The 25,317-nt window shown below is 35.1% G+C and overlaps 1 protein-coding gene and 1 long non-coding RNA gene across 5 annotated transcripts in view; both read right to left on the bottom strand.

Moving 5' to 3' along the window:
• The window catches only part of LOC133529722 (complexin), a 552,838-nt gene that overhangs the window by 209,873 nt on the left and 317,648 nt on the right, over positions 1–25,317 (bottom strand). The gene's annotated exons all lie outside the window — the stretch shown is intronic.
• Positions 7,197–11,978, bottom strand: LOC133529561 (uncharacterized). Of its 3 annotated transcripts, none has more exons than XR_009801163.1 (3): positions 11,489–11,902; positions 10,225–10,775; positions 7,197–9,938 (listed from the first exon to the last, which is right to left on the bottom strand). It is a non-coding gene; the product is annotated as an uncharacterized LOC133529561 (long non-coding RNA). The 3 variants fall into 3 exon arrangements; XR_009801164.1 differs by having other exon boundaries at positions 10,516–10,775; positions 11,489–11,899; XR_009801162.1 differs by having other exon boundaries at positions 7,197–10,775; positions 11,489–11,978.

The raw sequence follows: 25,317 nt of genomic DNA, 5'->3' as shown, positions 1-25,317 counted from the left end.
TGAACCCGCAACCTCCGGATTGCAAATCGCATGCTCTTGCCGCTAGGCCATCAGCGCTTTGATATGATACGTAGTCATAATTAGAAAAATATCCTAAACCTGAACTAAAATAAAAAACACCCCACGACAAGGTGCCGTAGATGCTGGCAGCATCACCCCGCTGAGTTGTAATACTGATGCGCTGTGCAAAGAAGCTGCCAGCTTTACGGTCCCCAATCGCATCTACTGGCCTCTGACAACTTTGATACGTAGTTACATTTTATACCTCATGACTAGTGATGGGCAGCTTGTAAGTTTCCAAAGTGAAACTTACACTTAAATTTTATGTAAAATTATGTTAGTCTCATATGGAAAATTTGGCTTATATTTCTTTTAATTTATCTTTGTTTTCGAGTTTTTAGCGAACAGACACAGACGCGGCGCGGCGAGGCGATTTTGATATGTTTAGATATTCAATTAAAGCTCTGCCTGCTATCTTGTCTCCAAACAGTTCACAATGTTTTTATAGAATTAACAGCATGTCAAATGGAATGAAACGCCAAGGGAGTCTATAATGCTTAATAAAAACATTACGAATATTGTAGTTTATTAGGATAACGAATATGAGAGAGAAAAATGAAATTTAATATATGAGAGATTAAAATGAAATATCATGTAGGTATTATGTTTAATAATATATATTATGTGTCTGCACACAGCAAAAAAAATAGCTGATATATTCAAAAAATAAATTAAAATAAAGGAAATAGGGCGCAGCGTATCGTGGTCTTGAACTTCCATCCATCGTATTACAACCGGGTACGATTACGCCTTAGCCACGCGGCTACTGTCACATAATCTCGAATTTTTCGATGACAATCCGTTCGACTGACGTCAGAAGTAGCGGATAGGTTACATTAAACTTAAGTGAAATTTATTCAGTAACATTACTATCAGTAACATTTCCTGTAAACTATGCAAGTTTCAACAGTTGAAATATTTCACCGTTAAGGAAATATGTGAAATGTTTCAGAAAATGCCCAACGCTAGTCATGACATCACCATCATGATACCTAAACTTTTTGAACATAGCTTCATGTTTGATCGGTCACGTCCACTTTAGATGTGGTCACGCCCCGCGCGTATATCCCGAAAGAAAGGTGAGGGACTGACTTTTGTCGTATCTCGACAGAAAGGTGAGAGACTGAGGTTTGTAAGGTGCTGGACATTTTACTTTTGTTATGGCGTTTACTGACTTGACATTTTAAAAGTTTGAGGTGCCATAGGGCCTGCTGATACTGAGAAAAGATGAGTTAACTCTTAACCTTTTCCAGGCCTAGTGCGATTTATCGACCACATACGCGCCATTAGAATTTCAACTGTAGCATTCCAAGTTAGGTTTCAAATTAGATTACACTTTCAGGAAATGTTACTTGTCTTTAAATGAATCATCAAAGCTAGATTAATTGGAATTAATTTGGATTTTTTGGTAAAACCTTGTAGATTGATGCGGCCTGGAAAAGGGTTAAAGGCGATCGATGTGAGTTTTTGTACCTATTCATAGTGCCAAGAATGCTACGTACTAACGTACAAAATTTTATGTGGGTTAATCAACTTTTTAGTATCAAATCGTTGCAATCTTCAAGGTACGATTACATGTACAAAGAAAAAAAAATTCTTTAAACCGAAATTTTATGATAATTAATCTAATTAGCAAATTAGATTACGTTTGGTAAGTTTTTATAGGTCAACAATATTCACAGGCCAATTCGAATGTACTCTGATAGAATGATATCTGAATGAGGTCAATTAGCTATCGTGCATCTCGCTCGCTCTAATTCATGAACGTTAAGTATAAGCGAAAAGCACGTAAATAACTGATAACGGGACCTACCGGGATTATTATTAACGGGACCGAATAACGACATAAAAAAGTTGATCCACTCAAATAAACCTTATGTTTTCAAGAAAGTATTAATTGCCTAATGATTAACTGGTTTGACCGCTGATGCGTTAACAGTCATATTACAATAATATCATTAACTAAAACATTTACTTTTAACCTTTTTTAAAATTTAAGGTGCCTTAAAGTTTAGCTATAAAAGACCTACTTATGTACCTACCTAATACACATAATTTGATCTTAGCTTGCCGTGGCAGAAAAATTCGGACAATGGGAAGCTGATAGGTATTTTTTACTGACAGTTGAATGTTTCGAAAGTGCTGTAGCCGCAACATCAGTAACAAGAACGCCACGTCTCATCCGAATACTATCAGAAATATATGGATAATGTCCTGATAACTGGAAGCTTTGTAAGCTACACATTATGAAACGTACAGCTACGCGGGTAAGACCGCACTTCGCAGACGTGCGATAAAAATGATATTTCTGAAAAAGGTCGACGTGGATAAGACCGGCATATAATATGCTGGGAAGACCGTCATTATCCTCATCACGCAAGAACTCAGAAAAGAAGAGCTCTTCCTCTTGCTCTACCAACCTTCTGAAAGGGAAGCAGTTATGAGTAAATACTAACGCAAGAGTTAAAATCGGCCAAAGAGCTTGTAGACGGTCTTTCCATAGACGGTCCACATTGACCTTACACTTGAATCTTAATAAAGGAGTACTTTAAGATAATATTGATTGTAAAATATAAACTACGCTTGGTATGTAATGAAAGATGATCAAACTTTACACTCGAAGAAGCTTTATGTATTAAAAATAAATATACTTATATACTGTTAATGCAAAAAAAGAACACAAGGGCTCAGAGAAAACCAAATCACATTTATTACAGACACCTCCGAAGGTTGAAAGCAGCGCTTTGCAAATAACATTAGAAATAATATTAGACTAATATTATTAGTCCATGAACTGTCAAGTTACCATGGAAACACACTAATAATATTAGTCTAATACCGGTCGAGAAATGGGCCCTATGTGCAGTGACCTCGGTTGTATGTGCTCCTTCTAACAGTTGAGTTGGTTTGTGACTCCAAAGGTACCGTAAATTCCTCGACATGCCAAGCATTACTTGGACAAAATCCGTACACGGTACCGAAATCCGAAATAATGTTTTTCTATCTTAACCTATAAACAAGAGATAAAATATGTTTTTCTGCCCTTAACAGACAATTACCTCAGTAGCTTAAGTGAATTTATCAGAAATATTTGTTCCTGAGTTATGGATATATTCTATGTTTATAAATATTTTTATTATTGTTTGTATTTGTATGTGATGAGACCGCTTTTTACCGATAAAACTGCCTGTTGTTTACCTCTTCTTAATGTAGTTCTTTGTATTGTGTACTTGGTCCATGAGGAAAGCCTGCATTAGTTGTGCTTAGTTGTGCCAGTTGTGCGTAGTTGTGCCATTAGGACTACAATATTTTTAATGGCACAACCAGTTGTGCATACGTAGTTGGTCCATGAGGAAAGCCTGATTAGTTGTGCTTAGTTGTGCCAGTTGTGCGTAGTTGTGCCATTAGGACTACATATTTTTAATAGCACAACCATTTGTGTATATGTAGTTGGTCCATGAGGAAAGCCTGGTATTGCAGTATTATGTCTCCGTCAGGTACCCACAACCCAAGCCTTAGTGGGACTAGATTGATTTGTGTAAGATTGTCCAATATTTAGTCAGACCAAGATAAGTTGGCAACTGTTTTGATAGGGCAGACATTGCACGTGTTAAGTAAACGTCATAATTTCATAGAAGTTTTACGTTTAAAATAACACTTGCGCAGTCTGTGGTATTAAAATCATTGCCAACTTAGCTAGGTTTTAAGGCCCGATTAGAAGAATGAGATACGATAACGATAAGTTCTGGTTTAGATAAGTTCTCATTAAGGTATCGTTTGTATGTCGTATAATTGACAGAAGCAGCTCGATTCGGGCAACCAATGTCACTTTGACCTTAGAAATATCGTAGATAGATCTTATTGGGATCACAGCGGAATCGAAATAAACGTCAATTTTGACATGTCGTTTAGTTATCGATCTTTTAAAGGTCTTTCCAAGATCTTAAACGTGTATTAATCATTCTTCGAATCGGGCCGTGACTCTATTTTTTTTCTTCCCCATTTTAGCTACTACTGTCACTGATAATAATAACCCCAATACCTCAACCAGGAAGGAACAAGCATGTTTTATTATATTTTCCCCAACCTTATCACCGCTATGGCTTCCACGCGTCGGCGGGCCGCTGATATCGTTTTAATGCGCTTCCTTATCTTAATTTTGGGCCATTTGCTTTATATTCTGTTCTTAATGGCTTTGAGGTAGATGGCAATCGAGCAATCCATGCATTTTAACAGTATTAAAAGATTTCCGGCATTCCTTCTTTATTAAAATCAGTTACAAAAAAGGATTTTTGATATACACTTTTTAGATGACTGTAATTTTATGCTTTGAATGTCTCTCAAGTACTCCTTGATACCCTTCTAAAAACCTGTGTATAGCTTTATTTTACCTTTACATTTCAACCTTTCTTAAATACGAAAATGTGTTATATTTCGAGGAGTTTTGTGCAGTCGGAAGCCAAATGCTAAACAAAAACCTCGTATTAAAACAAACACATTTATATATTTTTTGCCATTTTGTACGGTATGGATGTCTGCCGTCTCAAATTCTCCCTCAATTTCTCAATAGTTAACTGAAAGAGATTGCTTGAAGGTATTTATTCACCATTGTACTAATGACTAGTGTTTTTATTGTTTCGTTTTTCTTTTTTGTACAATAAGTGTTTTATTACTGCTACTCTTATACACTGTGTAACACGAGGAACCTGAAAGATTTTAACCACGCATTTCTGATACCAAAAGAAGGATTTTTTTTTATATGAGTTTAAGTAAATTTTGCCAAAAAATAATAATTTTGATTTTTGGAATATTTTTTACTTATAAAGTTAGCATTGTGGTAAGAATGATTTTGAAAATGATTTTTTAAGATTTTTTTGTAAAACGTAGTTATTACAAAAATGTTAATACTTGCCTCTTTTTGACATCTATCAATAAGGATATTTAGACTACGCCCCATAATGGCATTATCGCCGTCAAAAAGGCGTTTTGCACTAAGTTACAATAAGATATTTTTTTTTAAATTGGTATTAACTCTGAAACTAGGCGAAATCTCAAAAAAGTGTATATGACATTTTAGTACCTATCTAAATGTGATCAGGAAAACACTGTTAAAATCTTTCGGTTTCCTTATGTTACACCGTGTATTGCAAGTTAAATAAAAGCTTAAAAAAAAAATTCATAACCAACAAGCAAGTATGCGAATGGCTTTTATCACTCCATTTTCTTTGTCATATCATGTCACAAGGAAAAATAGTGGTCACACGCTGACAATAGTATCATTAAACGAGACAATAGGTGGCGGGACAAAGCCGGACGCGTGACAAATTACCGCTATAGGAGGTTTATTAGATGTTTGTGTTAGGTTTGTTACAGGTTTTTAAGGTTTAGGTGTGGGCATTAATTTTGAGATACAAATGCGATAGTAAGTAGTTTTTTTTTTCAACAGCTTAAATCTAAAATAGGCCCTTAAGGCATTGTGGATGCAGGCGGCATTTCCTCGTTGTATCGCAATACGATACAACGTAATACGTTGCGCGGTGAAGCTGCCAGCTTTTCGGTCACCAGTTACGTCAACCAGACGCTTCGCGATTTCTGCAAAAAACTCATGTGCGCTGGGACCTCATGGACCTAGGTCCTAGGTCATAAAAAAATAAAAAAATAAAAATAAATAAATCATTTATTCTGGTAAAAAAAACCCTGATAGGTCATGGTGGAGTTTCAACGCCAAATGGTACAAAATGGTACTCTCTACCGAGGCTCTAATATTTATTACGTAAATTTCGACGCTTGGTATGGCGTTGACTTAAAACAAATATGCCCTTGTTTGTAATTTTGTTACAAGACGATAAATTTAGGTAATTTGTAGGTAAATATTTTGTTCAATGGCAAAACCCCTAAGTATTATTTTATTTATTTTTTATTTATTACAGATAAATCACAATTACAGAATATTTGATCAAAAAGTATCGTTAAACCACAATGGTTTGTCTCGATACTCCAACGATACGTGTACAAAGAAACTAAAAATAAATACTGATGGTTATCCTCTTGCTTGATATACGTTTTATAGTTCGTGTTATTCACGATGACGCGTAGATTTGTCAAATCTAACCTTTATTAGTATGATAACATGAGTCAGGGCTCGCGTCGTCGTGAATCACACGATCTATAGATTCTATTGAATATTCTGTAAATAAATTACAGTTAATATTTTGTATTTATCTTAATATATTATAATTGTTATTACGTTCTTATTTTGTGCCGTGTACATTAATTTGACGATGAGTGTGAAGAATTTATTTAGTTATTGATGTTTGCTGGTGATTTTTATTTGTATATAATTAGAAATTAAACGAACTTACCTGTAAGTGAAGTTCAATTCTAATTATATTAGCTGCACAAATTTCGAAATGATGTATAATAACTAAGTAGTAGGCGTTATCATGAAGCCTTCGACCATGAAATTCAGAGTAAAAGTTAAAATTTCTGAACGCAACGGCCACGTTCCCGCGAACAGAACTGTCAACTTCATTTAGTTTAGAGTAACAAGCCAAGACACAACACTTTCACTGCCAGTAACCTGCTAGGGTTCTCTATTCTCAGGCACAAGTCGCTACAAAGCGGAAAAAACACTTGGTATCCGCTATGCTCGTAGCCCATGCTGGCAGTGAATATGGCAACAGATGGAACAGCTTGGCCCACAACTCTGCAAAGCCAATATTGCTTTAAAACTTTGACAGGGATTAGAATATTAGAATCCCTGGTTGTCTCAAGACAACCCGGGTACTGGGCGGGAGGGATCATCATTTCGAAATTTGTGCAGCTAATATAATTAGAATTGAACTTCACTTACAGGTAAGTTCGTTTAATTTCTAATTACTATTACGCTGCACAAATTTCTTCAATGATGTATAATAACTAAGTAGATGTTTAGAGATAGGTTTTCAAAGTTTTTATTTTGGCTTTGTATTTCAATAATGAAATCTAAGATTTCATTTAGAAAAGGAACTTTTTTAGCTATAACTGTATTTCCAATATAGATATTTAGTTCTTACAACATTATTTAGAGATCTAGTGAGATCACCAAAAAGAATATATCATCATATATAAATCCTCTGAAAGACACGAGCGACAAGTTGTACTGTAATTTGATCCTTATTTATTTATTATATAAATAAATACAAGTACAAAAGTTTTAATAAGAAGTCTTCCTTGAAGACCTGCTTAGGCATCCTCAACAATAGTTGAAACAAAAAATGAATTGTTCCTTATTAATAGGTATTTCATTAATACCATTTAACAGAACGGTGTGTTGCTACTTACAACCTTTAGTAATACTTATTTTCTCCTTAACTAAGGATCAAGCACAATCATTGGATGGCACTATGGCCTTATTATGAAATGAGCAAAATCATTAGACTCGGACTTGATGTTTTTCTTTCCATCAATATTACTCCTAAATGATTTTGGCTGAAACCAACGCATAATAGGTTGAATGGGTGGTGAAAACAAAAATATCAATACCACTATCTTTAAAAGTTGACTTAATCAAGAACAAATCGTTTGGGAAGTGATGATCATATGAGGTTTTTGAGGGCAATAAATAATTACTAACAACTACCATCACGAATACCATTCGTTATTTTTATATATAGCTAAAATATATTCGCCCTGAGCAAGCCTCATTCCATTTCAAATTAGTTTTTCCTTGAAAAATGCTACGGATAGCAAAGGTAGCTGAAATTTTTGTAAGGACTTTATCAGAAAATCAGAATAATAGTAAAAATTACATATTTTATCAAGGACAGGGTTTGCACGCTGCGTGCAGTAACAATAGCAAATAAGGTAAGTACCTAAGCAATTTCATAACTTTCTCTTAATTCTGTAATGAAAGATTTTCATTGGTGGCATTGTTGATAAATAATTTGAGACTGATTAAGGGTCCCAGGTCACACTTTAAGGTTGAGGTGGGTGTAATCGAAACAAAACGTTCTTCATAAAGCGTTTCACTCATCATTTGAGGAGTCGTCTATATCCCAATAAAAGCACATGAGCAGATTTAGAAAAATGGACACTTCCATACCTCGATCCCTCATCACATAATGCTATCAGAATGGCAAACATTGCTAGAACAGATGCGATAAGATCATTAATGTAATTATTTCCACAAAACATACACCAGTGTTTCAAGTGTTTACGATACTGCTTGACGGTGTTGGGCATAAGAGACTCCACCCCACCATGCTGTTGGCCGCACCAATCGAAAGTTCCTCCTTTCCCCTTCTCTTTTCCGCTCCTTCAGTGATGGAACTTCCCGGATAATACCGGGGTAACCAGGCAAGGACACTACTGAAACTGCCGGTTAATGGAATAAGTTTTTATAAATGTGAGCTGGGGCTCAAGTCTATACAATTGTATGTAACATGTATTTGTAAAAACTGTGTACAATATGGTTATTGCCATGTCTTCTGCTTTACCTAAAACTTTAATAGGTACCTTAAATTTCATTTCGAATGGAAGGAAAGCATAGATAAAATAATTCATCAAAGAAAATCTGCAAGCATCTACATATGTAGAAAAAATATCTGGGTTACTACACCAGGATATATATAGCGTTCACATATTTCATCTGCGCGACTCCAATAACTCGGTATATGAGTTCCAAAATGATGCAGGAAATTTCTAAATATTCATTGTTTAATTTACGTTTAATCTCCGAAATCTTATATAGTTATCTCTCAATCAGCTATGACACAGTTCACCTATAATATTTAAGACTAATATTGTAATGTCTCGTTTCACACCAATGCCAATTGTTCCTCAACATTGTTTTGAGGTAAAAATACTGTACAGTAGTATTTCAGTTCACCAAAGCGGTTTATAATTGAGATAGCTGTGTTGTATTTTCTCAGAAGTATGTCACAGTCTGGTAAATCGGAAAGAAACGTCTTTAAATATAAAGACCACCATTAAGCTGAATAAAATTAATGTAATGTATTCTATTAATAGGCTCCTTCCATAATCCCACAGATAACTCATTTCCACACGGTTGCCCCAGCAGGTCAATAAACTATTACTGTATAGTAAATAAATAGGTATCTTCAAAAAGTATATTTATAACCCTTTACTTTCAATTAGCCACCAAAATAAGTCACACTAGGTGATATATTGACATTATTTCTTATTGGGTAAAGAAATAAATCCAGATATTAGACAGCTTTCCAAGGTACTAAGGAGCTAGTTTAATTTGATTATACCTAGCTCCATATGGTATCAAGAATAATAGAGTGCATCTTGTATAGTCTAAAAAACATTTATCATAAGGACAATAGATATAACATCTAAACAGCTGCTCATTGTGTGACCTCTAGATCTTGGACACTTCATGAAAGGTCTGACACATAGCTAGAGAGACATATAGTCAAATAGTCTAATGACAGGACTTAAAACTGTTATCTCAGCTTTCCACATGAATCAGAGATATTTTCTACACTCATAAAATCAAGTAAAAAGTGTTCATGCAACAATTAGTTTCATGGCAATTCCAATGCTTTGTTAACTTAAACTGCTTAGTTGCAATCAATTTACTTATATTAAAAATATAACTGTATTTACTTCCCTTAGGGTTTTGTACATAAAATATTTTAGTTGAATATTAAGCTGTGTAAAGTGTATATTCTTGTGTAAGAACATCATAGGCATATATTTTGTACACACAGTATATATCACAGTCACATAACTTCCTAGTATTGACTGTCGATTGCTCAATAGTAATAATTTTTCAGAATTAATGTAGGTATTGGCACAGATCACAAGGGAATTTTGTATGATTAACCAGGACAAAATCCTTGGGTCCTTGTAAATATGATGTCATTGCACTGAAAAAAAAGTGTATTTAAGTTAACCACAACCTTCAAAAATTTGTTCTAAATGAACACAGGCTGTTGTGGTGTCGCTGAGTGCGACCACATTGTGACGCAGAGGGGAAAGTGTTGCTCCGCTTCCTTATTGCTGCTTTTGACCAGGGTTTTTGTATGTTGTTAGTAAATAAGTAATAAATACTTTATTATATGATAACAAAGAAAAGCAACAGCAAAACATACATTAAAAAAATTATTGATAGTTGAGCCCTCAAAGTTTAAAGTACCGGGCTTTAGGACTTACATTAATTTATAAGTCATTAGTACTTCTGCTAAACTTTCTTAAAACACCACTTGTCAACAGCATGTTTAAGTAAATGATTTAAAAACCTCTTATGCCATTGATTGTGATTTAATAATTGAACAGCTGCCGTAGGTAAGATTCTCAGTGATAATAATCACACAAAAAACCAGTGGTCACTTAAGAGTGACATTACTTTTTCATAGCTGGTTACAGCAGACAAATTATTGAGTGCTAAATCATCACAGTGAGGGAACAGGTCACAGGAAACTTTATTTTGTTTCATTTCAATACCTAGCCTTGTTCCCAACTGACAAACGTCTCACCAGCCGCAGCTTGAGTCTCTGGGTTCATCTTCAGAGCACCAGTAATTTAACAAGGCAGAGTATTTTTTCATAATCTTGTCCGGGTCATTGTTGTTTTGTAATGTTCGTAATTATATATCTGCAAGCAAACAACAAGATTGTCCTAGAAGGATTATTCCCATATTCAACCTTCTGGCGCGGTGCCTCCTTCCAACAAGGTCAAAATTAACTCGCTTCATTCTTCACTTGCTGAAATTAGAATAAGTACTTAAATTCACCTACTTGAAGATAAGTATATATTAAGAGACAGCCTAGTCTGGCATACCACTTTGATTAATTCTTGGTGTTAAGAGCTGTGTCTAGTCTAACACGCCACAAAACCCAGTAGGTATATCTAGTAAGACTTGTAGGTGGCTTATGGTCCACTACCCATTGGCGGGTAGGACATGAGCAACATCTTAGTGCTGTTGGTAAGGGATATTTGATAACACCACAATATCCCAAGGCTACTGGCAGTGAACGCACCTAGTATAGTATGCGAAAGATTGGCAAGCGCAAATAGCGGCAGAGATGCCTAGGTTAGCACTCCAAACTGCTTAGCTCAGCCATTTTATGCATTTAGCAAACAGAGACACCTAGAATAGTGCTCCAGAATGCACAGCACAACCACTATATGCAGTTAGCAAACAGAGACACCTAGAATAGTGCTCCAGAATGCACAGCACAACAACCATATGCAGTTAGCAAACAGAGACACCTAGAATAGTGCTCCAGAATGCACAGCACAACCACCATATGCAGTTAGCACACAGAGACACCTAGAATAGTGCTCCAGAATGCACAGCACAACCACCATATGCAATTAGCAAACAAAGACATCTAGAATAGTGCTCCAGAATGCATAGCAGAAACGTCAAAAACAAACGAATTAGCACTTGATATTACTCCACTGTATTTCTTACCCGACGTTTATGTTCCTTTTCGGAATTTTAGTGATGTATGCATTAAACATTCGTTCGCTGGCACTATTAATGTAGGTACATCCATGGTCTGCTACATTTTTATCTTGATATTTATCACGTCCGTGTAGCTATGCTATCGAGGAAAGGACGCCGCAATTGACCTTGATCGCGAAAGTTGCATTTTCTTCTCCGATCTTCTGGTTTTTTCCCTCCAATTTTGCAATTCGTCACTGTTAACACTATTTTCTTTATTTTTTCGCATTCTTATAAAATGTTTACTGTTATTTTCAGTTAAAAACGTTTTATTTTATTATGCCCTAATGGTCGTCGGCTTACATGAATAAACACAATGAAGTTGACAGTTCTGTTCGCGGGAACGTGGCCGTTGCGTTCAGAAATTTTAACTTTTACTCTGAATTTCATGGTCGAAGGCTTCATGATAACGCCTACTACTTAGTTATTATACATCATTGAAGAAATTTGTGCAGCGTAATAGTAATAAAAGTTGACGATCATAATATAAATTCAAAATTCATATAGACTAAAATTATTTAAATTGTAATTTAATGTAGAGGATATGAGAAAGAAAGGAGTGAGTGCTGAGGTGACGAAAGATAGAGGAGAATGGAAGAGAAGAAAATGTTGTGCCGACCCCACGTAACGTGGGATAAGGGCAGGAGGAAGAAGAAGATTGTAATTTAATATATTGAAATAAATCAATCTAAATATATTCTTCACCCAGCTTCAACTTAAAAAATCATTTATTCTTGAATTAATAATTAGCACTATTTAAAAGTCATACAAAATAAAATATATCTAATAATATTTAAACATAAAAAATATAAGAGACAAATAAATACAATTTGGAACAATTAATCCATTATTACAAAATCAATGTTGAAAATACATTCAAACAAGGGATCATCACTAGTAATAACACTAATAGCACAAACATAAATATCAGAAGTCAATTCAACTCAAACTCTTGCATATTATATATCATATCAATATCACTGAATCCCGAGTCACAGGCTTTGACCTAGTTCGGGAGACAGAGGCTCAACCCCACTACCTAAATGTGTTACAAACCTACTTATTCATAAATTTTATGATAAGAGATGTAACGTAAAATTTAAAGCAATAAAGATTTTTATTTATTAATAAAAAAAAATATCACCTACCTTAATAATTCTATGTCAGACCCGTCAAGTTATACAATGAAACGAGAGAGTGAACGAGCCACGTAAGTGACACTCGGAATATGTAATGAACCGAACTGATTGGCTCAACTTATTCGTCATGTAGGGCTCTCCAATCATTCCGTAGACACCTACTCGTTAACTTGGATTCAGACAGATTTAAAAACACAAGCAGTCGATAAAAAGTGGAGTGAAATCACGGAATACGTATGTGGTAATATTAAGAACATAGCGGCTCACAGTTTTAATTAATACATATTTATTTTTATTTTATTTCATATTCCAACCAACAAGCCTGTCCAGTTATATATGATCACGCACCATATTGTGTAATTTTATTGGAACTAAATTTTTCATACTAAACTGAACTGTCGCCCTATACATGAGAATAATAGCGCCCTGGACAATGCTCATATATTTCTGGTCGGGCTTTAGTTGCCGAGCGGACCCCGGACTCAAGCTAGCAGTGACAAATAGCTAGGATAACACTAGAAAGATTATGATGATATTGCATGCCATGTATATTGGATATAGGCTGTCCAAGGCAGTAGAATTCGCTTATTTACAGTGAAAGAATTAGTGTACTTGTATATGTATAATATAATGGGATTCAAGAAGTAGAAGGTATCGGAAAGGGAAAAGGTAGGACTATCTACAAAAAAAAATTAGATACCATCAAAAACATAACTAGTAAAAAAACAAGTTTCGCAAAATTAAAACACAATGTATCTCACAAGTAATACATTGTTTAGTGCGATTGCAAAGTCAATCTATTTATTTAAAACATAAAAGATTTTTAATATTGATATGGTCATTATAAGACGTTGTTAGGTTAGCTAATTACGTAATAACTTAAGACAGAGAACAAATATTGACTTTTATAATAAATATCACAAGAAAAGTTTTCATCAAGTAATAAAGACCGTATCGTATTCCGGGACCAAGACAGTAAATTATAATACGATTCGGTCATTATTCGAATAAAGGCAAAAACGATTAATCTTGCTGAGCCCCAGTGATTTAGCTAAGATTATTCGGGATAAGCCCGTCTTGTAATCATATCGGGGTAACGGTTAAGTTTACGATAATGATCTAATGTTTTTGGCATAGTCAATACTGTCAATATCGGTGCTTAAAATACGTTTGTGGATGGTTTACATCTTGACGTGCTTGAAATCCGGCTCTAATATAGGTTGTTTTTTTTTTTAATTTATTGAATAAACAAACAATTTACAGTCTAGAATTTAATACATACAGACCCATCGTAGGCAAAACCTTGAGGAGGTTTGTGTGCCGATGGGGAGTTCAGAGAACAATACATATATTAATGTCTTATGTCTAATTAAAAAAAAAGAAAACAATGTAGGATTCTTAGTATAAGTAGCTTGTGTCGTTTGATTTCAATAAGTGCATTTTAATAACTTTTTTTATATGTTTACCATTTAAGTACTTTACACGAACATCTTCTGGCAAATCGTTTAATATTTTAGGTAATTTTTATGTATACAGCCTAGTGCCATATATGTTATTATATTTGGGTTTACAATATTTGTTTTGTCTCTGTAGACTTCTTAGTTTTGTACATCTTTTGTTTACTTTTAGTTTAGTAACATAGTGATATTCTTCAGTTAGTATGGCTAGTTTACACTAATTTTGAACCGGACGTACATTACAGTATTTGAAAAGTTGTGCATATTCTGTTTCGTATTACTTTTTGATATGCTTAGGTACAAGTGTCTTCAATAATCTTATTTGTAAGTTATATATTTTTTCTATATATGTTGTCGCTAAAAGTCTACAGTTTATAAACAAGTGTCTCTGTAGTACTAGTCACCGTAAGTTCATGGTAAGGGTGCAGACTGCATCACGGCTCACGCAATCATGTCACGTCCGACATGGAAATTGCCCCTTTGTCCCAACACCCTATTGTTTGAATGATTGCCTTTGTGATGGTGATTTATATGTTTACACTTCATTTTATATTTGGTTTATAAGTATCAATCTCTTTTCTGGGTATGATAAGGTTTCTCACCGAATTTTGAGTCATCTTTTAAAATTTTGACTTTTTTGCTCTATGTATTATATAGCACAATATTAATATAGCACAACCACAGTTGGAAGCCATAATTTTTAACCAATACATACCGGGTGTGGCCTGTACACTAGCAAATACGAGTAAATAAACCGTAGGCTGTACTCCTCAAACTGACCAACATCATTTTAGCATCTTTTAAAAATAACTTTTATTTTGATTCTTAGCATATTTTTAACCCTTTACCAGGCTAACGGATATATATTTCCCACATGCGGCTCTTTAAACATGTGTTCTATTTTCGATGAGTAAGACTGACATTCGATTGTCATTTTTGAACTGTCAGCCTGGTAAAGGTCAAAGCTTATTCTAAGACGCAATGTATTGCGAATTTTATTAAGTTGAAAGCGTGACAAGGAACGTCGATTACACAGATGACAGCGTACATTGAAGATAATATTTAATTTGTATGAAAAATAGTAAGTCGCTAAACAAATGTTGGTCAGTTTTTAGCAGTCTACAATAATTTTTTTGCTCGTGTTACACGCACCCGGTATATAAAAGATAAAAGGTACATAATTTTTCATCAACTAGGTCAGTTTTTATCTACAGTTTTAAGTTAATTAAAGTAAGAAAGTGAAAATGACATACAGATTTTACTTTCCGCTGATTTGACTCAGTCATGAAGTACAATACAATCAGGGTGCACTAAAATATGTTATTGGTATTATTTTAACCACTTATAGTATTGTTTTTTTTTTTACTGGATATTGTCAAAATTTCTATAGATTACATAATATTTAAGTACATAAAAAAAGCGCTAGTGGCCTAGCGGTAAGAGCGTGCGACTTGCAATCCGGAGGTCGCAGGTTCAAACCCCGGTTCGGGGTTGACCAATGAGTTTTTAGGAACTTATGTACAAAATATCATTTGATATTTACCAGTCGCTTTTCGGTGAACGAAAACATCGCGAGGAAACCGGACTAACCCCAATAAGGCCTAGTTTACCCTCTGGGTTGGAAGGTCAGATGGCAGTCGCTTTCGTAAAAACTAGTTTCGCCAAACGCCAAATCTTGGGATTAGTTGTTAAGCGAACCCCAGGCTCCCATGAGCCGTGGCAAAATGCAGGGACAACGCGAGGAAGAAGAATATTTAAGTACATAACTAGTTACATCATGTAAGATGTATAGTATATAGTACAAAATCGATAAATCAAAATTATACTATACCTGTACCCCTAGTGTAAATTTGATCGACATCATAACGTGACGAACGCGTTTGCGTTAAGTCTCATTTTGTATAGGATTTTGAGTTTCCAAAACGTCCCGCTTGGCGCGCTCTTTCTAAATCCAATACAAAATGAGACTAAACGCAAACGCGTACGTCACGTTTCGAAATCGAATTTATTTACACTAGGGGTACAGGTTTCATTTTAAAACCGAAATTGAAAGAGGATAGAACCACCGACCAACGTTGCTCGTTAGCTTTCGGTTCGTTCTTGAGAAGTTTCGGTATTTTAATAGTTCCACAACTAGTTTTGAAGGCGACAGGGAAAATTTAAAATTAAAGATGACGATTGGACACCTACTTAATTTTTTCTAGTTAGCTTTTACAATGTTCAATGTTGGGGTGAATGCAAATCACTTCCGAATGTAAATGAAGGTTAATTCCGTAAATCGCGTACCTATAGTATAACCCTTAAAATATTTGTATAGTAAATTTTTCCTTCATTCGAAATTATGAGATTTTGATGACTAAACAGTAAAATATTAAATTTAAAGGAAAAGAAGCTGTTTAAAAATCGGCCAAGAGCATGTCGGGCCATTCTCAGCGTAGGGTTCCGTAGTTACCATTCTGTCAGAATAGGCTAAAAGTAAAAGTAAGTATCATATACAGTACAAGCATAAAAGAGTACCTTGCAATTTGCAATAACTCAAAAACGGCGGGACCGATCATGACTGTTCGCTATAATTCTCATTGAAATTAGTGGTTAACGATTTTACGATTACTTTTGTTTTACGATTGTTTCATATTTTTTTGGACCCATGGTTACAAAGTTAGAGGAGGAACACATTTTTTTTTCTTTCGGAGCGATTATTTGCGAAAATGTTCACTGTATCAATAACTCATTGTTAGAGACCCGTATTTGTTTTGAAAGACCTATCCAACGATACTCATACCATTGGCTCAAAGCGAAAATTTTTCGATAAATACTTTTTGTATCGCAGGTACCCAAATTTTTTTGTAGTTTTTATTTTACCGTTCCGTCGCCATATATGATTTATTTATCATTGGCAATTGCAGCTTTCTAGCACTTACAATCACGGTGCAAAGCCGCGGCCGGACAGACGGACATTGCGAAGTTATAAGGTTCCTTAGTTGACTACTACGGAACCCTTAAAAAGATCGACACATACGTTGCTGTTCCTTATCATTTTATTTAATAAAACTTAATTACAAAAGGCGAACTTAATACCATATTGATTTCACTACTAGTTAATCTTAGGATAAACCAGAAAATACCAGACAAGAGACAAATATATACTGATGACCTAATTATTACGAATAATAACAACCAAAATTATCTGCTAACCCGTTCTCACTCAAACGCAGATTTCATCTAAACAAGTCACCGTAACGAAAACTTCATCCTACCCCTGAAATTCAAATTCCGAAACTATTCCAGAAACAAAGGGTCTATAATGTAACATCGTTAAAGGCTGTTATGACCTTGCTCTTCTGACCATATTTAACTCGTTTGACACTTTGCAAACTACCCCTAACACATGTAATCCCTCCATCTATATCCCTTCGGATATCCGGTGGGGAAAAACTTGTAACAGCGTGGTAACGACAAGATTGTAGCTAACGTATTGGATAGTATGATAATAGTATTAGATAAAGGATATTTTTAATGATATAATCTCCGTTGATAAAATAAGACAAATATTAATTCAATTAAAAAAAATTGGCCAAATGCGAGTCGGACTCGCGCACCGAGGGTTCTGTACAAACCTGTAGGTATATAATTATATGATGTAACACTAAAATTTACGGTACTCGCAATCTCTGCTATAAGACGTTGCTTCGTACCAAATTTCAAGATTCTGAGTTCACGGTAAGTACTTTGTAGGTTTTGATTCCCTTGCGAGTGTCGAAAGTTTGCGGCATAAACGGCTGTATCTTTTGATTGCGTTGGCTTAGAAGTTAATTTTTTCATAGCTCCAAGGGACAGTAGACCTGAGTATTTGATATAAATCCCAGCTTGATATCTCCACGCGTTACTGAGAAAAAGGGTCTTGACAGACAGACAGACGGACGGACGGACAGCAAAGTGACTTATAAGGGTTCTGTTTTTTCCTTTCGAGGTACGAAACCCTAAAAATGAAAATAATATTAACTCGAGAGAGATTCTACTTATACAGCTATGGAATACCCTACATTGATACTAATACCAGGCCAATAGTAAATTACAATACAAGTGCGAATTACCTGTTTGCACATGTATCGTACAACGTTTTACAGTATAAAGTGCCCCTTTAAGTTTTCCTCATAGTCACGTAATGTGCTAATTATCGCACTTGTGTGGTAAAATAGCACCACTTTTACAGTAATTTAGTATTAAAAAATACTAAATTGATTTTTATCTCTAAGCTTATTTATTTCTCTATGGCGATGGATAATTTTTCGGACAGGGTAGAATCCGCTCGAGTATCGGAACCCTTTTCTCCATTATTAAATTATATGTCTTAATTACACTCATCCCAGAACTGTTAAGAATTCAGCATTTCATAATTTCGTAATTGCCAGTTCGAGATTTTTATAGCTACGTAAATTGCGAAATCGCGGAAAATGGGATTGTAATAACTTAAAGATTTAAGTAATTTTAGGCACTATATAATAATAATAAACCCGCAGGGCAGCTTGTGGCGAGCTGTTGGGGAGTAACGACCCCACGGACCCGAGTACTCCCGAGAGTCGGTCAGGGTCTCCGTCTCCGGCGTGTCTTCGTCGGCAGGACTCTCAGCTCTGGCTTGCCTTCATTGGCTGTCCAGAGAGGAGTCGTTATATATAATAATAAAATACTTTATAGTGCACTTCAAAGAATAATACATGTTACAAACAAAGAAAGGACATAAGTGAGTAGGTAACAACAGGCGGACTTATCGCTAAAAAGCGATCTCTTCCAGACAACCTTTATATAGTGTATTAAAGATTATTGAAAATGAAACATGATCATTAAAGTTATTTTTGCAAGCAATCTGTATTCCATAAAGTAATACTAAAGTAAAGATAAATCTCAAATAGCAATTCCCCAAACTTTTTTTTTACAGCTTTTGGTAATCCAGCCTTGCGCGTTCAGAGAAAACTAGCGATAACTAGGAAACTTGGGCGCAACTTTAAATTGGACCTGCTGTAGTTGGTGACTGAGATCCCGGAATTCCGGTTAAACCCGTTTATCTGTCACTGATAGACCGCGAGCCAGGAACAATTTCCATGACCCATCGCCTACCGGCTGAAAACTCGTGGTTAACAGCTAGGTATGATGAACCCTCGTGGACGTCCGCTGCCGCTCCGTTGGTGGGTTGAGGAATGGCAGCCACCGAAACACGTAAAACAAAAAAAAATTGTCATCGACTCCCATTTGATACTTTGTCAAATGATAGTTCAGATGCTGTTGTTAGTTAAAAAAATCGTCAGCCGGTTATATCGCGGTGGTGTACCTTTTATGATAGCAAAAACAAATCATGAAACTTTGCACGTAGCATTTCATCGGGAGTAATCGCCTGAAAAGCCATCAACGGATTACGCTATTTACACATTACGCATACTTTGCCGCACATAAAGTGGTAGGCGCATATTTTTTACATGTTCATTCCACCGCAATAGAACCGGCTGACGGTTTTTTAAGTTTAAAACAGCATCTAAACTATCATATAACAAAGTATCAGCCGGGAGGCGATGACTGACGAAATATGCTCCTGGCCCGCGGTCTATGATTAGTGATGTACCTGTTTTCAGAATAAATCCCTTCTAGGGGAAAACAAAAATCGAATGAAAGTCTCATTTGATACTGTCTAGAAAACCAAGACCAAGCTGTGTGCAAGTGTTAACGTCATGATTTCATAGAATTTGACGTTAAAAATAACACTTGCACTGTCTGGGCTGTCAAAATCGCTGCCAACTTATCTTGGTCTGATTCTAGCCATAAGCCGAAATATAAGCCGAAATGCATTGGCTGTCTCGACCGCTCTTGACATAGCTTTACAACAATCCTCCGTCAGGGATGCAGTGGCCAGTGATGATGACCCACTTGCGATAGTTTAATCAAGTTGAGAATTTAATATTTAAATACCATACCAGATACTCGTATATAGCCGAGTGCTAAAGTATGTATATATATATATATATATATATATATATATATATATATATATATATATATATATATATATTAACCTTTTCGCCGCCACGTCAATAAGTGTCATCAACGCCACGTCAAAAATTGCACGTATACAAACCTGACCAAAACCACGGCTTGATATGAAGTCGTGGCGTGTGGGCCACGAAATGTACTGACTTTATATCAAGTCAATGGCGGCGAAAATGTTAAGATACGTCAAATATTAGGTCTAGATACGATATATCGGATATATCACTGTCTAAAGTGACGTTTTTGTTTGATAAACGTCACTTTTGACATTTTTTCGCCGCCACGCCAATAAGGTAATAAAGTGTCATCAACGCCACGTCAAAAATTGCACGTATACAAACCTGACCAAAACCACGGCTTGATATGAAGTCGTGGCGTGTGGGCCACGAAATGTACTGACTTTATATCAAGTCAATGGCGGCGAAAAGGTTAAGTTAAAATACGTCAAATGTTAGGTCTAGATACGATATATCGGATATATCACTGTCTAAAGTGACGTTTTTGTTTAATAAACGTCACTTTTAACATTTTTTCGCCGCCACGCCAATAAGGTAATAAAGTGTCATCAACGCCACGTCAAAAATTGCACGTATACAAACCTGACCAAAACCACGACTTGATATGAAGTCGTGACGTGTGGGCCACGAAATGTACTGACTTTATATCAAGACAATGGCGGCGAAAAGGTTAAAATACGTCAAATATTAGGTCTAGATACGATATATCGGATATATCAGTCTAAAGTGACGTTTTTGTTTGATAAACGTCACTTTTGAAATTAACATATCCGATACAAATCGTATCTCGACCTAACATTTGACGTATCTTAAAGTTCGAATCGGGCCGAGTGTCTAGTTCATTCGCAAAACAATTTTTAATTATTTTTCAACGGTACATCACTACTTGTGATCCTATTGGAAAAGGGATTCCACACTTGATAACTTACAAACTACTACATAGTTAGTTTAAGCTCTTACGTACGTATTATGTAAATGTCCTATAACAGATTCCACGTAGCTATACTTTAAGTGCCTATAACTTGTAACATCACTTGAAAACTGGTTCCATTCAAAGTAGATTCCATTATACACCGTGTTTTTATCGAATTCCGTTAAATTCGGGACATTTAAGGAAACTAAATGGCATTGATAATTTAAGAAAAAAAAGTGTTCTTTTTTCATTATGATTTTTTTTTCAAGGTAATGTTGCATTTAGCGTTGTTGTAACACGGGCATCAATGTCATTTCGAAAATCAAAAGTACGAAATAATACTTACGTTTAGTAGCAAATGTATTAACTCGTATTAAACACTAATCATTATATAAACAGGCCCTAAGGCAAATGTACACGCTTGTAGGGGCCTTATAAGATAAAAATATATTATTGATTATCTCCGTAATGGAGTTAATTAGAATACCGGTGTCTTTGAGAAAATTACTTAATTTAAGCTCATTAATGCACCTTTTAAATTAACGGAAATAAGAAAAAAACACGGTGTATAGTCTAAGAGCTAGCCTAGGCTGATGAAAATCAAAAAGTTTAAAACGAAATATCTGCCAAAAACTTCATTTTTAAAAACAAGCTTAATTACTGCAGACTATTATTGGTAATTACCTGACGCCTGTTTCACAACAATGACAATTATAACAATAATAGTGACCATTCGCCGTACATTGCTGGTCCAACAGGTAAATATTGACGCTAAGTACCATCCTTACTTTTTTACTGTTTGTGCTAGGTATCAATAATTATCAGCGTATTGATTTGCATAGAAGTACTTGCAAAGTTCCAAAACGATACTGGCTCAGTTTCATTGATCAATAGCGCCCGCGTGCGGGGTGCGGGAGATTAAAAGTTCGTAACATATACGTCTAATACTTACTTTTGTTTAATGTATTCCATTGTAACATTGAGACAACTTTCAGTCCAATTCGAGTTTTACGGCCTGACTCGAAGAATGAAATACGATAACGATAAGTTCTTATTTAGATATCGTTTGTTTGTCGTAGAATTGACAGAAGCAGCTCGATTCGGGCAACCAATGTCACTTTGACGTTAGAAATATCGTAGATAGATCTTATTGGGATCACAGCAGAATCGAAATAAACGTCAATTATGACATGTTGTTTAGTTATCGATCCTTTAAAGATCTTAAACGTACCTTAATCATTCTTTAAATCGGGCCGTTACTTATTAAATCTCATTCCAATATTATATTGATCTGTCAGTGTCAAAAGTGACGTCTTTGGATTCTTAGTCTTGAAGTTTTAGTTATTAGATCTCATTCCAAGGCCTCGGGTTTTCGGTCACTAGTTTACTACTTTTACCTCCGCCAATAAACAGATGCAAGGCACCCGGATTTAGTAATAAATATTTCGTTGCTTTTTTTTACATTTTCTCGGAGCTAGCTCTCCGTATAAGGCTACCACGGGGTTTCAGAAAAAAAAAATGTTTAGGTACTTATTTGTCTCAACGTCTGTATTATTCAAGCGTCTGGAAAGTTTCCAAAACTTTAACTTCGGGTTTACCTGTAACAAAAACGAATAAAGTTTTAAATAACTGTAAATTTCAAATTTACTCTAACAAAATCATTACGGGGACATCTAATGAGTTAAATGAACCATCGCTCGTGTAAAAAATAATAACAAAATAAGACTTAACGATAAATCTATTAAAAAAACAGTAAACAGTACTAAAATAATAATACAATGATTAAAATTTTTATAACAACGTTGGGTAAATCGTCAATTACTGGCCACTCTTTAATAACTGGCCACCTTATACTAAAATGAATTCTATTCAGCTATAAACAGAATTTATTTAAGTTTAAGATGGCTAGTTATTGAAGGTTGCCCAGTTATTGACACCTTATACTAAAATTGAATTCTATTTGTAGATGAATAGAATTAAGTTTTAGTAAAAGGTGTCCAGTTATTAAAGAGTGCCCATTAATTGATTTTCATTGATTTATCCTACCTAACTATCACAACGTAACCGTCTTTTATGAAGGTTCGCGAACCATTACCTTAATCGCAAAAAATCAAAAGTAACATTTGGAGCCCGATTATGATTTAACCGCATATACAACCATATGGTTGTATAGCAGTTCTAATATTCAACTCTATTGACAGCTATTACCGTTCGAATTTAATAAAAATATTTTTTATGACTTGCATTAAGGGGTAAAACATTTGGTACGGATTTGATTTGATTTTGATACAATCTCCGGGAAAGAAAGAATAAATTTTTGGCGTAGTCATGTTGGTTTGTGAGGTCTACTACAGCTCACAGAGCTACTATACCTCCCGCGTCGAATAATGGTCACAATGATAGCTTATATTTATAAGGAGTAGCTGTCACGGCAAATGATTGTAGACATTTTTTGGATGTTCAGCACATTAATTTATTTAGATATAAATACTATGGTGTTATGGGTAAGTACGTCTGTGCCGGGTACTTACCGGACTAGGGTATAGGTTTTCTTATTATAATTATAATTTTTTTTAATACATTTTCACGAAGCGTGTTGCAGATGACTTATGTGTAAATGGATATTCTATTTTGTCAAACCCTAAGTAAGATGGATGAGCATTCTGTAATGTGACGAAGCCTGCGCCGTGGATTTTTTTTTCTGTCAGTTGATATGTCTCACTAATTGCAATATTATTACTTATACGTAAATTAACACTATAAAGTGAGGTGGTTAGTTACTATTTTTATTTTAATAGCGTCATACATTTAAATTATGTTAAACACATATTTACAATATTTTTTAACGCATATTCTGTGCGGTGCGGGTTCCCGGCACTCAATGCAAACAAAAGAGACTTGAAGAATCTCTCATAGATACCGTTATTCGACGCGAGACGTGAGGTATAGTCGTCAATAGGGTTTATACGACGGATCTGAAATATATGGGAATATCCGTGGATCTGGATCCAGATCCGGATCATTTCAAATATTTCGAATTCAAATTGCAAACCCTAGTCGTCAATAAAAACCAAGTTACAGTTTTTAAAGTTCAAATAGGCCTCCAGTAGAAAACAGGAGGTTCCTTAGGGTAGAATAATTAACACAAACGAATTAGGGCCATGTTTATTTGGGTTCGTCCCGATTTTAACAAGTACACGTTACTTCCACAATTAGGTCAGTAAATATAGTCAAAGGGTAGGAATAAGAAGTTGAAATGGGCAAATGTATAAATTTATACATTTTGCCATTCTCGACCCAAAGGCTACTTAATGCCGGTTGTCAATAAAGCTATTTCCATATAGCTTCAATTTGAAGTCAACCTTATCGGCAACCGACAATGTCACATTTAATAGATAAGTGGGCAAATAATCTTGTACGCCGACATTTTTCACATCTCTGGCGTTACCAAAAATGTCTCTAGCGTTACCAAAAATGTCTGGCGTTACCAAAATGTCGCTGGCGTTACCAAAAATGTCTCTGGCGTTATCAAAAATGTGTACGCAGTTACGAAGACATCAGGTTTCCGATTTCATATGTGTGTGAATTGTAGGTCTATAAGAGAAAAAATCGCGTGTTTTATACATTAAATGTAACATAAAATGATAAAATACATAATAAATATATAATAATAAATAAATATTATAGGATATTATTACACAAATTGACTAAGTCCCACAGTAAGCTCAATAAGGCTTGTGTTGAGGGTAATTAGACAGCGATATATATAATATATAAATATACATAAATACTTAAATACAAAGAAAACACCCATGACTCAGGAACAAATATCCATGCTCATCACACGAATAAATGTCCTTACCAGGATTTGAACCCGGGATCATCACCCCACATCCACATCCACACCCATCATCCCACTAGGCCAAACCGGTCGTCACATATAATTACGGTCGTCGGTCGTATACATATCATTATATAATTATATGTAGTTGAAATGTCGTAGACAAATTAGTGTGATGTAAAAGTAAATTCGCTCAAGTATTTGCATGTTTGAGAGAAATTTAATTTATGAACTAATCCAAACGAATTAAGGTGAAATCGTTGTATTATTTATATTAATCCATTATGTTTACTGAGGCTTACCCACTAAACTTGATTAGTTGGCATGTTTATTGTTCAAATTTAATGTAAAAAAGGCGACTAAGCAAGTTAAAAATTAGTCAACTTAATCAAG

The sequence above is a fragment of the Cydia pomonella genome, chromosome 21, assembly GCF_033807575.1.
Source record: "Cydia pomonella isolate Wapato2018A chromosome 21, ilCydPomo1, whole genome shotgun sequence".
NCBI lineage: Eukaryota > Metazoa > Arthropoda > Insecta > Lepidoptera > Tortricidae > Cydia > Cydia pomonella.
The sequence above is the reverse complement of the archived record's forward strand: the minus strand, read 5'-3'. Positions and strand labels throughout refer to the sequence as shown.